Source organism: Microcaecilia unicolor, chromosome 13 (assembly GCF_901765095.1).
Source record: "Microcaecilia unicolor chromosome 13, aMicUni1.1, whole genome shotgun sequence".
Classification (NCBI taxonomy): Eukaryota; Metazoa; Chordata; class Amphibia; order Gymnophiona; family Siphonopidae; genus Microcaecilia; species Microcaecilia unicolor.
In genome coordinates this window covers 81,230,515-81,246,463 of record NC_044043.1, presented here as the reverse complement: position 1 = coordinate 81,246,463, position 15,949 = coordinate 81,230,515, and the positions used below count along the sequence as shown (strand labels likewise).

General features: G+C 44.9%; 1 long non-coding RNA gene across 1 annotated transcript in view; it reads left to right on the top strand.

Moving 5' to 3' along the window:
- The first annotated feature begins 11,534 nt into the window (after positions 1-11,534).
- The window catches only part of LOC115482352, a 14,521-nt gene continuing 10,106 nt past the window's right edge, over positions 11,535-15,949 (top strand). Inside the window, exons 1-2 of the long non-coding RNA XR_003944082.1 lie at positions 11,535-11,544; positions 12,942-12,946. This is a non-coding gene — a long non-coding RNA (uncharacterized LOC115482352). The remainder of the gene's footprint in view (positions 11,545-12,941; positions 12,947-15,949) is intronic.

Below are 15,949 nucleotides of genomic sequence, written 5' to 3'. Positions count from 1 at the left end.
TGTTTCATCGGAGCTGGGCCGCAGTACAGGGAAGAAGCCGGTGCCAACAGCAGGGCAGCATATGGGAATTGCTGCCACCGCAAACTTTTGGAAAACCCAAAAGAAGGTAGACTCGGGAAGGGGGAAGCCAGACTCCGGCCAGTGTAGGGGGTGAATGGAGCGATGCTGCTCCGTGAAGAGTGCCGCCCGAGGTCCCCACCTCAGTTGGCCTGACGGTAGGGCCGCCACTGTTGGCTGATTGTCAGGACCAGTTTCCGCTTACGTAACTGGATAAAAAGGACTGCCTTTTGTGCAGTCTTATCTGTCCATTGAACTGTGTGGGCACTGGCATTGAATATGCAGAACTGCCAAGTTACTCAGTTCTAGGAGTTCTGGTATTTGTAGTTCCTGATTCTACCCCTGGGAATCAGTGCTGCAGGTCCCCTAATCCATCAGGATGAGGTTGTCAGAAATCTAGGACTAGCCTAAAATCTCCCTCCTGGAACTGGGTGGCTGCCAAAAAAGCAAACAAGATGCTAGGAATTATTAGGAAAGAGATGGTAAATAAGACCAAGAGTATTATAATGCCTCTATATCACTCCATGGCAGTGGCGTAGCCACAGGTGGGCCTGGATGGGCCAGGGCCCACCCACTTAGGGTTCAGGCCCACCCAACGGTAGCACACGTTTAGTGGTAGCCGGTGGGGATCCCCAGCTCCACCAGCTGAAGACCTCCCCCTGATGAAAACGCTACTTTCCTTGATAATGTCACCTGCGCATGCTCAGTCTTCAGCGCATGCCTGCTGCAGACTGTCAAGGTGGAAAGAAGCATTTTCTCGCCAGCTGAGATATTTTTTTTTGGCGGGGGGGGGGGGGGGGGGGGGAGAACACTTGGTGCCCACCCGCTTCTTGCCTAGGCCCACCCAAAATCTGTTGTCTGGCTGCATCCCTGCTCCATGGTGCGACCTCACTTTGAATTTTGCGTTCAGTTCTAGTCGCCGTATCTCAAAAAAGATATAGCAGAAAAGGTTCAAAGAAGCGACCAGAGTGATAAAAGGGAATGGAACTCCTCTCGTATAATGAAAGGCTAAAGAGGTTAGGGTTCTTCAGCTTGGAGAAGAGATGGCTGAGGGGGGGATACGATTGAGGTCTACAAAATCCTGAGCGGTGTAGAATGAGTAGAATCAAATTGAGTAGAATCAAAGTACAAAGACTAGGGTACACTCAATGAAGTTATATGGAAATAGATTTAAAACAAATAGGAAGAAATATTTTTTCACTCGAATATTTATGCTCTGGAACTCTGTGCCAAAGGATGTAGTAACAGCAGTTAGCGCATCTGGGTTTAAAAAAGGTTTGGACAATTTCCTGGAGGAAAAGTCCATAGTCTGTTATTGAGACATACGTGTTGAAGCCATTGCTTTCCCTGGGAATGGTAGCATGGAATGCTACTATTATTTACGTACATGTGACCTGGATTGGCCACTGTTGGAAGCAGTATACGGGGCTAGTTCCTGGCCCATTAAATAGTGCTGAATTTTGGGGGTGCAAGTGTTTTATTTCAGTAGGTTTTAGCACTGTAGAGCCCCAGATTATTTGTATTTGAATTAAAAACACTATTCGTCTGTATACGAATAATGTATTCGGAGCACTATTAGTAAGGTTACCATATGTCCGGATTTACCCGGACATGTCCTCTTTTTGAGGACATGTCCGGGCAATCGGGCGGGTTTTGCCAATCTGCCCGTTTGTCCGGATTTCTGGACAAACGGGCAGATTGCTAGCCTCCCCTCCCCTTAGTTACTACTGCCCTGGTGGTCTTGTAGTGACCTCTTCCGCCTTCGGGGCAAGAAAGAGCCCCCTCTTTCCTGCCCGGAGCGCTGCCCTGCATGCATCCTTCCTGCTGGTGATCTCGACGTTGATTCAAAATGGGCGCCGAGAGTTGAAGTGACCTCGCGAGACTTCAACTCTTGGTGGCCATTTTGAATCGGCGCCGAGATCACCAACAGGAAGGATGCATGCAGGGCAGCGCTCCGGGCAGGAAAGAGGGGGCTCTTTCCTGCCCCGAAGAGGTCACTAGACCACCAGGGCAGTAGTAAGGTAAGGGGAGGGGGGTGACGGGGTGTGTGTCGGGGGGGGGGGGAAATGTGACAGGGGGCAGAGCGAGGGCGTGAAAGGGGGAAGGGTGGGGTGTGAAAGGGGGCGGGGCGGGGTGTGAAAGGGGGCTGGGCATGTGCCCTCCTTTTTGGGGGACAAAACATGGTAACCCTAACTATTAGGTGCTGAATTGAATAAAATACAAATATTCAGTACATCTCTAATAATTACCTGTATAATATGCAAACTGCTTTGATTGTAACCACAGAAAGGCAATATATCAAATCCAATCCCCCTTTCCTTTCATGTACCAAATTTCCACAATTCCCTTCCATAAAAACAGAGAAAAGGCTCAAGACCATATACCAAACTTTGCAAAGTTCATAGATCCAGTGGCGATCCTAGCCAGCATGACACCCGGGGCGGATTGCCGATGCGCCCCCCCCCCCCCCCACGAAATGACACCTCCCGGGTGCACGCCGCTGGGGGGGGGTGCTGCGGCGCGAACCTGTCAGCTGAGTTTGCTGAGTTCGCTAACTTCGCTGCAGCTCCCTCTGCCCCGGCCGGAACAGGAAGTAACCTGTTCCGGGGCAGAGGGAGCTGCAGCGAAGTTAGCACCCCCCAGCGGCGTGCACCCGGGGCGGACCGCCCCCACCGCCCCCACCTTGGTACGCCACTGCATAAATCAAAATTTCCCAGAGTTTGCAGCTAGTTTTCTTCCAGTGGGCCAGGAGCTCTGTCGGTCTTTCTCTAGATTTAGCCCTTTTGGAGAATGATTTTTTGGGGGGAGGGGTGGGGGGGGGGGGGTTTATCACTAGTGTTAAATGTAGCTTAAGCAATCACAATTTTCCAATAGGCCTCCTGACATTAGCTACATCATTAGCATGTATATTTTTTTCTCTGTTAAGTGAGAGCATAATAATTCACTGGAAGTCAGAGTTAATGCAGTACAAAACAAATAAGTATTAATTTGGTTTCATGGATTACTTGTCATCAGAACAAAAATCCCAGCATATTTCACAGCTACAGAGTGGAAGCGAGCAGGTAACAGCCATCAAGGCCTGGTCTAGCACAAGAGAGACAAGGGAAGAGGATTTTAAAGTCTTATCAAGGTTAATTTACAAAGCAATTTACATGGGTAGAGAGCACTTTATACATATAAATTGGATCTCTGAAAATAACCCAGTGTTACTGTGATGCAAAGCATATATTGAAAGCAGCATTCTATGCCATATTTGTATTGTTTAGAATATTTTTACTGTGTAATTATCTGCTAAAAAGATTTAGCAGAATTAGAAAAGGTTCAAAGAAGAGAAGTTCAGAGAGAAGAATTTTCTCTGGTAAGAGAACATTATTTTGCTCTGGGAACTTACAGATTGGGGTTTAAAGGAGGAATTGTAGGTTATTGATAGGCAGAATAAAAAAAAAAAAGCAAACTTTTTATCAACTAGTCTCTATACCCTACTCCCTCTAGTTTTAAAACTTGAACTGTGTACCACAACATTAACAAATAGCCTCTAGAAGGCTTCTATCCCTCTGCCTGTCGGCGTACCTCAGGGTTCTGTTCTTGGTCCCCTCCTCTTTTCTATCTACACTTCTTCCTTTGGTTCATTAATCTCATCCCATGGCTTTTCCTACCATCTCTATGCTGATGACTCCCAAATCTACCTTTCTACCCCTGATATCTCACCTTGCATCCAAACCAAAGTTTCAGCGTGCTTGTCCGACATTGCTGTCTGGATGTCTCAACGCCACCTGAAATTAAATATGACCAAAACCGAGCTTCTCATTTTCCCCCCCAAACCCACCTCCCCGCGCCCCCCGTTTTCTATTTCTGTTGATGGCTCTCTCATTCTCCCTGTCTCCTCAGCTCGAACCTTGGGGTCATCTTTGACTCTTCTCTCTCCTTCTCTGCTCATATCCAGCAGACCGCCAAGACCTGTCGTTTCTTTCTTTACAACATCCGTAAAATCCGCCCCTTTCTTTCCGAGCACTCCACCAAAACCCTCATCCACACCCTTGTCACCTCTCGTTTAGACTACTGCAATCTGCTTCTTGCTGGCCTCCCACTTAGTCACCTCTCCCCTCTCCAGTCGGTTCAAAACTCTGCTGCCCGTCTCATCTTCCGCCAGGGTCGCTTTACTCATACTACCCCTCTCCTCAAGACCCTTCACTGGCTCCCTATCCGTTTTCGCATCCTGTTCAAACTTCTTCTACTAACCTATAAATGTACTCACTCTGCTGCTCCCCAGTATCTCTCCACACTCGTCCTTCCCTACACCCCTTCCCGTGCACTCCGCTCCATGGATAAATCCTTCTTATCTGTTCCCTTCTCCACTACTGCCAACTCTACGCCTTCTGTCTCGCTGCACCCTACCCTGGAATAAACTTCCTGAGCCCCTACGTCTTGCCCCATCCTTGGCCACCTTTAAATCTAGACTGAAAGCCCACCTCTTTAACATTGCTTTTGACTCGTAACCACTTGTAACCACTTGCCTCCACCTACCCTCCTCTTTTCCTTCCCGTTCACATTAATTGATTTGATTTGCTTACTTTAGTTATTTTTTGTCTATTAGATTGTAAGCTCTTTGAGCAGGGACTGTCTTTCTTCTATGTTTGTGCAGCGCTGCGTATGCCTTGTAGCGCTATAGAAATGCTAAATAGTAGTAGTAGTAATAGTAGCAGGACATAGTTTAGTCTTCACTCCCATCCCCTCCCCAACTCCCACCCACCCCTAGCACAACTCTTCATTTATAGTCATTATTCTAATTAGGATAACAATAGGAGTGTTTTTATTAGAGTTTTAATTACATTTTTATTAGTTTTACTTATATTTAATTAGTTTCTGGGAAAGCAAACCCTAAATAAATTACACATATACCATATAATCTTAATGCCCTTTATATTCATCTAATATCCTTAGTACTTGAAGAAGTTTTAATTAAACTCTATAATACTAAGATGCAGATAGCAGTCCAGCAGTGAGAGGGGTGCTATCCAGTCTTTTGCACTGAGTGTCACATGTAAGATTATCTCCCAGTTGGTGAGAGGGTTATATCTGTGTGCTTGATGCAAAGAGCTCCTAGCTCTCAAAGAATGAGTCTGTTCTCTTGAGGCTAGAGTATCAGACTTGGAGGAGCTGAGGGAGACAGAGAGGTATATAGAGGAGGTCTACAGGGATGTTCTAGTGAAGTCCCACCTCCACTCTGGCAGCCCCTGTGCTGCCTTGGAGAAGGAAGGCCTCCTAAAAGGAGAGAATCACCTTGGTGAAGTTGGAAATAATTCTGTAGCCGGGACTGACCCACCAGGGGATGCAATATCCTCTCGTACTGAAGGTGCATCTCCAGGAGCTTCAGCCCAGGACGGAAGGATCAGGACAGCTGTTGTAGTTGGTGATTCAGTTTAGGCATGTAGATAGCTGAGTAGCTGGTGGACGTGAGGATGCCTGGTGATTTGCCTGCCTGATGCAAAGGTGGCGGACCTCACGCATCACCTAAATAGGATTTTAGATAGTGCTTGGGAGGAGCCAGCTGTCCTGGTACATATAGGTACCAGTGACATAAGAAAATGTGGGAGAGCGGTTCTGGAAGCCAAATTTAGGCTCTTAGGTAGAAAGCTCAAATCCAGATCCTCTAGGGTAGCATTTTCTGAAATGCTACCCGTTCCATGCGCAGGGCCCAAGAGACAGGCAGAGCTCTGGAGTGTCAATGCCTGGATGAGATAATGGTGCAGGGAGGAGGGTTTTAGATTTGTTAGGAACTGGGCAACACTCTGGGGAAGGGGGAGCCTATTCCGAAAGGATGGGCTCCACCTTAACCAGGGTGGGTCCAGGCTACTGGCATCAACATTTAAAAAGGAGATAGGGCAGCTTTTAAACTGGGGGAAGGCCGAGAGTCGCTCAGAAGTGCATGGTTCAGAATAAGGTATCTTTCAAAGATATCACCAAAACAGGGAAGGTAGGGCATCCCGATAGCGAGGTTGCAATAGAGAGCATAGTAGACCAGGTGTCTTTAAATAAAAAGCAGACAGATTTTCAAGATTACACATTATCATTGTTAACTGCTGAGCAAGATGTAAACTGGAACAACAAACATAATTTGAAATATCTATGTGCAAATGCCAGAAGCCTAAGAAATAAAATGGGAGAGTTAGAATATATTGTACTAAATTAAAAAATAGATATAATAGGCTTTTCTGAGTCCTGGTGGAAGGAGGATAACCAGTGGGACACTGTCATACCAAGATACAAATTATATTGCAGAGATAGGGTTGATCGAATTGGTGGAGGGGTAGCATTGTATGTTAAGGAGGGCCTTGAATCGAATAGACTAAAAATTCTTCAGGACACAAAACACATCTTGGAATCCTTATGGATTGAAATTCCATGTGTAAAGCGGAAAAGGATAGTGATAGGAGTGTACTACCGTCTACCTGGCCAGGATGAAGAGACAGATATAGAAATGTTATGAGAAATTAGGGAGGCTAAGAAACTGGGGAACAAGATAATAATGTGGGAGAGATTCCAGTGCCAGAAATGGTATTCAGTGCTGACGAGCCAGAGAAACTGAATCAAAATTTTCTGTAAACCTAGAAGATGTAATGGGGCAATTTGACAAATTCAAGATTAGCAAGTCACCAGGGCCAGATGGTATACATCCCAGAGTATTGATAGAATTGAAAATGAACTTGCAGAACTATTGTTAGTAATATGTAATTTATCTTTAAAATCAAGCATGGTACTGGAAGATTGGAGGGTGAACAATGTAACGCCAATTTTTAAAAAGGTTCCAGAGATGATACGGAAATTACAGACTGGTGAGCCTGACATTGGTGCCAGGTAAAATGGTAGAGACTTTTATAAAGAACAAAATTACAGAGCATATACATAAGCATGAATTATCTAAAATGGATTTAGTGAAGGGAAATCTTACCTCATTAATGTACTACGTCCCTTTGAAGGGATGAACAAACATGTGGATAAAGGTGAGCCAGTCGATATTGTTTACCTGGATTTTCAAAAGGCATTTGACATAGTACCTCTTGAAAGACTCCAGAGGAAATTAGAAAGTCTTGGGATGGGAGGTAGTGTTCTATTGTGGATTAAAAACTGGTTAAAGGATAGAAAACAGAGAGTAGGGTTAAATGGTCAGCATTCTCAATGGAGAGGGGTTGATAGTGGGGTTCCACAGGGGTCTGTGCTGGGACTGCTGTTTTTAACATATTTAGAAACTAGTAAAAGAGGCCCATTTCTGAGCAAATGAAACAGGCGCTAGCAAGGTTATCGTTGGCAACACCCCCCCCCCTAACCGGTTCGTTGTTGTGGCATTGCTCCGCCCTCAACGTCATGACGTTTGACGCGAGGGCGGGGCCCGTAGCGATTTCCCACCCCCCCCCCCCCCCCCCTGCCAACCCCTTCGTTGTTCTGCCATAGCTCCGCCCTCAAGGGCGGGGCCCGGAGCCATTTTGGTGGCTTCACCACCACGAACCTTTTTGAAGGAAGTCAGGGCTTGGCTTCACTGACGTCTTCAGAACGTTGAGGGTGAGTTTTATATATATAGATGATCTAGATATGGGAATAACTCGTTCTGTAATTAAAATTGCCAGTGACACAAAGCTATTCTAAGTTGTTAAATCGCAAGAGGATAGTGAAAAATTGCAAGACAACCTTACGAGACTGGGAGACCGGGCATCCAAATGACAGATGATGTTAATGTGGGAAAGTGCAAAGTGATACATGTGGGAAAGAGGAACCTGAACTATAGCTACGTCATGCAAGGTTCTACATTAGGAGTCACCGACCAGGAAAAGGATCTATGAGTCATCATTGACAATACTTTGAAACTCTCTGCTCAGTGTGCTGTGGCGGCTAAGAAAGCAAATAGAATGTTAGGTATTATTAGGAATGGAAAATAAAAATGAGGATGTTATAATGCCTTTTTATCGCTCCTTGGTGTGACCACACCTTGAATGCTTTGTGCAATTCTGGTCACCGCATCTCAAAAAGATATAGCGGAATTAGAAAAGGTGCAGAGAAGGGTGATGAAAATGACAACTTCCCTGTGAGGACAGGCTGAAACGGCTCTTCAGCTTGGAGAAAAGACGGAGGGAGATATGATAGAGGTCTATACAATAATGAGTGGAGTAGAATGGGTAGACATGAATTGCTTGTTTACTCTTTCCAAAAATACTGGCACACAATGAAGCTCCAAAGTAGTAAATTTAAAACAAATTGGAGAAAATATTTCTTCACTCAATGTGTAATTAAACATTGGAATTTGTTGCCAAAGAATGTGGTAAAAGCAGTTAGCTTAATGAGGTTTAAAAAAGGTTTGGATATCTTCCAAAAAGAAAGTCCATAAGCCATTATTAAAATGGACTTGGAAAAATCCATTGCTTATTACTAGGATAAGCAGCACAAAATGTATTGTAGTATTTTGGAATCTTGCCAGGTACTTGTAACCTGGATTGGCCACTGTTGGAAACAGGATACTGGACTTGATGGACACCATATATAGAATGTAGTCCTTAGCGCATAACTACAAGGAGGATGCACATAGGTAAAGCATGGGTGAGCCATAGTCATGTCACCACGTTGCAAATGCAACTTATAAAATACTATCAATTGTGTATTTTGTATGCTGCAGTTAGAGGTGTCAACTTATGACAGCCATTGACCTGCTGTTTGTACGCATGCCAAAAGTTTGGCGTGCAAGTGATTCTTTACACTAGTATTCTATAATGGCTAAGGCATACCTAATTGCCATTATAAAATTAGTGCTAAGCATGTCCCAATGTGACACCTATATCGAGGCACCAATTTAGAAAAAATGCCCCAATAATTCCAAACACTGCCCTTATTACCAGGCCACTCCATAACATTATTAAGAAATAATTGCTTTTTATGCCTCTTGATGTAGCTGGCTTTTTCTACATATCTGCATGGATTTACTGTATGAAACCTGTTCCATCTTAGATGCCTGAAATTTCAAGCACATGCCTTCCAGTTTTTTCACTCTGAAGGTAGGCCAGGCACGGTGGTTAGACTTAGATGCAGTGGCCCTGGGATAATTTCTTTTAATATATTTCATGGTAATGAAACAACAAGAGTCACATAGATAGGTCATGTTTTGATTTTAAGACCTTGTTATTTTTGCACTTCTAAAGATTTTTCAGGTCATGAGTCTTTATATTTAAGTTTCATGTGTCACTGCAGGCAGTGTGAGTTGAATTCCATTAGCTGCAATAGATAGATGCAACACTGTACTCAAGGTCATATCAGTTAATCATTGCTAGGTTTTATATAGATTACTAGTAAAAAAGGCCCGTTTCTGGAACGAATGAAACGGGCGCTAGCAAGGTTTTCCTCGGAGTGTGTATGTTTGAGAGAGAGAGAGCCAGAGTGAATGTGCGGGTGTGTGACAGAGTGAGACTGTCTGTGTGACAGTGTGTGTGTGAGAATGAGAGTGTGTGACAGGGCCCCCTCCCCTGTTCCTAATGCCCCTCACCCCGTTCCCTCCCCTCCTTTTCCTCCTCCTTCCCACACTTTGGGTTCCTTAAGGCTTTCAAAAGTCTATGTACCCCCGTGGCCCTAACGCCCAGTATCCGGATACCCCACCGCTTTCCTCCTCACCCCTCCCCCAAGATGTAATACTTTCAAGTCATTCATTTTTTTTTTAAGTGTCCTATCTACCCTGTGTACAAATGCCCGGCATTCAGATTGTGTTCCTCTCGTAAATTTTCATTTCATTCATTCAGAACTTGCCCCCCCCTCCCCCCCTGAACACTTTTGGTTCCTTCAGTCTTTTAAAACTCTCCTATGTACCCTGTGTGCTAATGGCCAGCATTGAGATTGTTTTCCTGTCCCAAATTTGCATGTCTTTCGGTCGTTCACAACTCCCCCCCCCCCCCCCTTCTCCAGTTTAACACTTTCGTTTCCTTCAGTCTTTTAAAACTCTCCTATCTACCCTGTGTCCTAATGGCCAGCACTCAGATTGTTTTGCTTTCCCAAATGTTCATGTCTTTCAGTCCTTCAGAATTCCCCCCTCCCCCCCTTTAACCCTTTCGGTTCCTTCCGTCTTTTAAAACTCTCCTATCAACCCTGTGTCCTAATGGCCAGCATTCAGCTTGTTTTCCTTTCCCAAATGTTCATGTCTTTCAGTCCTTCAGAACTCCCCCTCCCCCGCTTTAACACTTTGGGTTCCTTCAGTCTTTTAAAACTCTCCTATCAACCCTGTGTCCTAATGGCCAGCACTCAGATTGTTTTGCTTTGCCAAATTGTCTGTCACTGATGTCACTGAGGTCAGTGCGTGCCTGCCTAGCAGACCACTTCTGGCAGGCACGGTCCCAGGCACATCCTGTTGGAGGTGAGAATTATTATATAGGATAACTGATTTGAATAAAAAATGCATGTTATTCAAGTCACATAGGGGGCAGTGTTACATAGCTAACATGGGCGCCACCAGTAAATAGGATTCCATGCAAACTTGGCCCTAACCTTGTGGAGGGCAGTTGTATAACAGTATGGCTATATATAGGCTCTTTCCTCCGGATTCTATATAGCACGCTTAGAATTACGTGCGGTTCTGTTTGCAAATCTAGGCATATTCTATAACTACGTATGTGGATTAATTGTTTTAACAAAGACTTACGCATTGTTGACAGCTCCTAACAAGCAATAATGAACACTAACTGGCAAAAATTAGAATTAACATGCATGCATTGTTAAGCGTATTTGCGTCTAAATTCAAATGTGCATAGTCAAAAAGGGGTGTGCTTAGGGGCATGGAAATGGGTGTTTCATGGGTGTTCCTAAATCTACGTGCGTTGTTATAAAATATGGGCCAGTGCATGTAAATCTACACGCCGGGATTTATACCAGCTTTTTGTTAGAGTAAATGGATGTATGTAGATGTAGTTGCATCAACTACGCCTAAGCGTATTCTTATTTAGCTGCGGTTAGGGTTACCATTTTTTGTCCTTAAAAAAAAGAGGACACTTGCCCCGCCCCATTTCACACCATCCCCACGCCCCTTTCACGCCCTTGCCCCACCCCTTTCTGCACCTCACCCCGCCCTTGTCGCCCTTCTGGGAGCAGCTATTGCAATGGCAGCCTATATCCTCATATATTTCAATTTCATCAAAAGACCTAAGTGCAAGAGTGAGACCAGCCTGAAGGGGAAGACCGTTTTAGTTACAGGTGTGGTAGGGCCAAATTTCATATGGCTCTGTAGCAGCTGTTACGAGACTGGAGATATATAGGATTTGTCTACTGCTTTTTTTTTTTTTTTGAGAGAGAGTAATAGTCTGTTAAGTCTTTATGAACCACAAGACCAAAGGAAGACTACTAGTGGAGTGGTGGGAATGGGATCAAAATCTGGGTGTTACAGTGAAGTTTTTAAAATGTCTCAGGTGCTCAGGAAATTGCCTTCAACATAATATGACTGGCGGGCTGAGAAGGCGGCAAGCTGCAGTACAGCAGCAACTGCACTTGCGTGCAGCGTCCAGCGTGCAGCGTCATCATCAGCTGATCAGGCAGGCGCTGGCTGGTACGCACACAGACGCTGCCTGCCTGTGTAGCCTGCCTGCGCTGTGTCGGCCCACGCTTCAGAGGACGAGGAGTCGAGGAGAGAGATGACGTGTTGCTGTTGCCAACCCCCTCCTCCGCCGACATGGTAAGTGAAGGGCGGAGTCGGCGGACCCTCTCGGCAATGGCCGCATTACAGGATTGCGGTAGGGTTACCATTCGTCCCGACGAAACCCGGACAAATCGGGGAAATGCGGAAATCCGCCCGGACTCCCCACGGCGCCCTCAAAAAGAGGACATGTCCGGGGAAATCCGGACGAATGGTAACCCTAGCTGCGGTAGCCTGGCGGTACTTCTCTTTTAGCAAGTGGCTTACTGCTGCTTCATAAAAGGGCCCCTATTTGACTGATATTCAAACTAGTTAACTGGCCAGGAATGGCTCCTGGCCAGTTAAATAGCATATAGCACCTAAGATATTCAGCAGGAGATACCTGGTTATCTCTCGCTCTGTGGTTAGCCACTAACCAGTTATATTGCACGACATAGCCAGATAGGCACATATATTCAGCGCCATACCAGCTAAGTTTGGTGGTTAAAATAAGCTGCTTAAATAGCTAGTGCTAGATTCTGTATATGGCGCCTCAAAAATCCACAGGGGAAAAAAATTACACCTATATACACATTCTTTAAAGTACACCTAAATTTTAAAGAATAGACTTAAAATTCTGCATGGTATATAGAATATGCTGAGCAGCTCACCACGTGATTACACTTGGTCAAGTCCATTTAGGCCATGTTTAGTTGATGTTAAATCCCGATGCCTAAATTAGGCGCAGATTGGTTGTATTCTATAATAATGCGTATTAGATTTTAGAAATGCCGACCACCTTCCATTCCGCGCATATAACCACACCCCCTTTTAAACTACATGACTTAGAATTTAGGTGCACCACAGTATGGAATACACTTAGGGTCCTGTTTACTAAGCTGCGATTCCATATACTACTACTACTTAACATTTCTAGAGCGATACTAGGGTTACGCAGTGCTGTACAGTTTAACAAAGAAGGACGGTCCATGCTCAAAGGAGCTTACAATCTAAAGGACGAAATGTCAAGTTGGGGCAGTCAAGATTTCCTGAATGGAGGTATAATGGTTATGTGCCGAAGGCGACATTGAAGAGGTGGGCTTTGAGTAAGGATTTGAAGATGGGCAGGGAGGGAGCTTGATGTATGGGCTCAGGGAGTTTATTCCAAGCATAGGGCGAGGCGAGGCAGAAAGGGCGGAGCCTGGAGTTGGTGGTGGTGGAGAAGGGTACTGAGAGGAGGGATTTGTCCTGTGAGCGGAGGTTTCGGGTAGGAACGTAAGGGGAGATGAGGGTAAAGAGGTAAGGAGGGGCTGCAGATCGAGTGCATTTGTAGGTAAGTAGGAGAAGCTAATCTAGCAGCATAATACCAAATAATTTTGATAATTAAACTCAACAATCATGATAATCACGCAAACATCTATTTTTTTTTTAACAAGTTAAATTATGCTGCCCTAGGTGACAGCCTAATCGTGCCTGTTAGTCATGGACAGAATAAATTGATGAAGACAATAAAAAAATGGTTTTCATCTAGTCTAGCATGCCTAAAAATAAGTGCTGAAGCAAAATACACCTAGGCGTATTCTAAGTATGCCTAAATACACCTAGGCATATTTTTTACTGCGTGGGATTTTCAGGTGCCATATACAGAATCTAGCCCTAAGCTGTGTTCTATAATTTAATGGGGCAATCTGACAATTTGAAGAGTAGAAAGTGACCGGGAACGGAAGTATACATCCCACAGTACTGATAGAATTAAAGAATGAACTTGCAGAGCTATTGTTAGTAATATCTAATTTAGGGATAATTTTATAACAACTAGGTTTGGAGGTAGAGAAGGTATCTTATTCATAAAGACACATATGTGCCTATACGTGGTCTTTATAAAATATCAGAAACCACACTAGCAGTGAAATAGTGTCTATACTGGATAGGGGGAAGAAGTCTCAACAAACTGTGGCAAAAACCCAATGGTTAATTGCACACAGAAAAAGTCATCATAGACTAAAAAACACCCACTTTCTTTGTCTATTTAGTCTCTTTTTTTTCTTTTTTTATATAAATGTGTAAATGTTGAATCAAACGTCCTTATACATCGTCCTCATGCATCAAAGTCTTTTAGAATCAAAAAAAGATGAAATTAAATGGACTTATCTTAATATCGTAGACTCCAGCTTGTATGATACTTCACGTGCGGTCCCAACGGTCCCGTTTTGCGTTGCTTCCTCAGAGAACCGCGTCAAAATTTACAATTGCTAAATGCTGGAGAACTCACCCTCCTCAACCCGCTCGCACGTGAAGACTTTGAAAGACGTTGATGCATGAGGACTTGATGTATAAGGACGTTTGATTCAACATTTACACATTTATATACAAAAGAAAAAAAGAGACCAAATACAAAGGTTTGTTTTTTTTAGTCTATGATGACTTTTTCTGTGTGCAATTAACCATTGGGTTTTTGCCACAGTTTGTTGAGACTTTTTCCCCCTATCCAGTATAAACACTATTTCACTGCTAGTGTGGTTTCTGAGATTATCAAGCAGTAGAATTGATCTGTGTGGAGTCTTCATAAAATACTAGTAAAAAAGGCCCGTTTCTGACACAAATGAAACGGGCGCTAGCAAGGTTTTCTTCGGATCCCCTGCAGCCACCCATGTCCAGCGACCCTCCTCTCCCCCTGCAGCCACCCATGTCCAGCGACCCTCCTCTTTCTCCCCTGCCCCCCCTCCAGCCACCCATGTCCAGCAACCCTCCTCTGGACATGGTTCAGCTGTGAGGCATGTTTTTCCCCCCCGGGTTCTGAAGTTGACATCATAATAGCTATGGTGATGTCAGCCTGATCTACGGAGCCTAGCAGACCAACTCGGAATGAGCCACGGTCCCAGGCAAGTCAGAACGTTGGAGGTGAGAATTATTATATAGGATAAAATATTAGCACAAGTCTTGCAGAAATCATGCTTAAACTGAAGATGTGAACATTTGGCCTCCTCTAGATGTAAGCATTTGTGTGTACTTCACATGTGTAGACACTTATTTTATAAAATGTTTATGTAAATTGTGATTCAGCCCATTGTCTGCTCTAAATCTTCCCCTAAGCACACATGCAGTGAATGTATGCATACAGAACTGCACAGGAATAGGGATCATGGAATTGCTGTGGAAATGGAAGAAGTTGCTGTGGGTTTCCCATGGGAGTGTAGTCAAAATCTCTGGCAATGCCAGAGTGAGGCTTAGAATGCACTGAGAAAGGCTATTGGAGCCCCAGAATGAGGTTTGGAATGCTAAGAAAGTGTCACGTTTTCAAAAGCAGGAACTCGGATCGTGAGCCCTTGGACCACTGCCGAGGAGCGGCAGTGGCAGGCAAAACCACCCCACACAGGAACAAGACAGAACTCAGACAGGAACAGCTAGACTTCACCTGCACTTAGCTACCCTTCCCCAGGAGTTAAGCCCCTGGGTGCAGGTGGCCGGCAGGACTTGCCGGACAGGGCCGGAACAGGATACCAGCAGGATACACACAGGGACCAGAACACACAGGGAGGCTCGGCAGAATACTAGACTTAGGACCCTCAGACAGTCAAGGGACTGAACTGAAAGCTGCAAGCAGCCACTGAAACAGGGAACAAACACTGATAGATAAGGGACAGGACTAAAAGCTGCCAGGCAGCCACTGAACAAGAAACACAGGCAACCAAGAACTAGACAAAGATATACAAACAAGAAACAAGACTGGGAAACAAACAATACAGTAAACAAGCAATACAGAACACAAAGCTACACAAAGACTAAAATAGAATCAGGCAAGAATTACAGACTATAACTGGACTAGGCAGAAGTTCACCAGCACCCCAACATACCAGGGCCTTAGGCGATGCAAAGGCAAAGCAGAGAGTTTCCAAATGGCTAACAAGCCCAGCAGCAGCTGAGACTCATCTGCAGCAATCACCAGGCAGCTACGGGTGCTGTGCTGGCTCAAACAAGCCAAGTAAGTCTGGCAGGCCGGAAGATCCGGACTGGACTGGGCTGAAGTCTGGAACGGGAAACAGCACACAGACAATCCAATGCAGCCAGCACACAGAGACAGAACTAACTCAGAAAGAACAGACAGAAGCCAGCTCAGAAGCTGACCGCCGGAAATAGGGTGAGTCTGAGAGGAGTCACGTCCACAGACGTGACAGAAAGGCAGCCAGAACCCCAGATGGAGGCTTGGAACACTCATTTGTTTGTGCATGGACTTAAGAAATAACTAATTTCAGTTAAGAAATA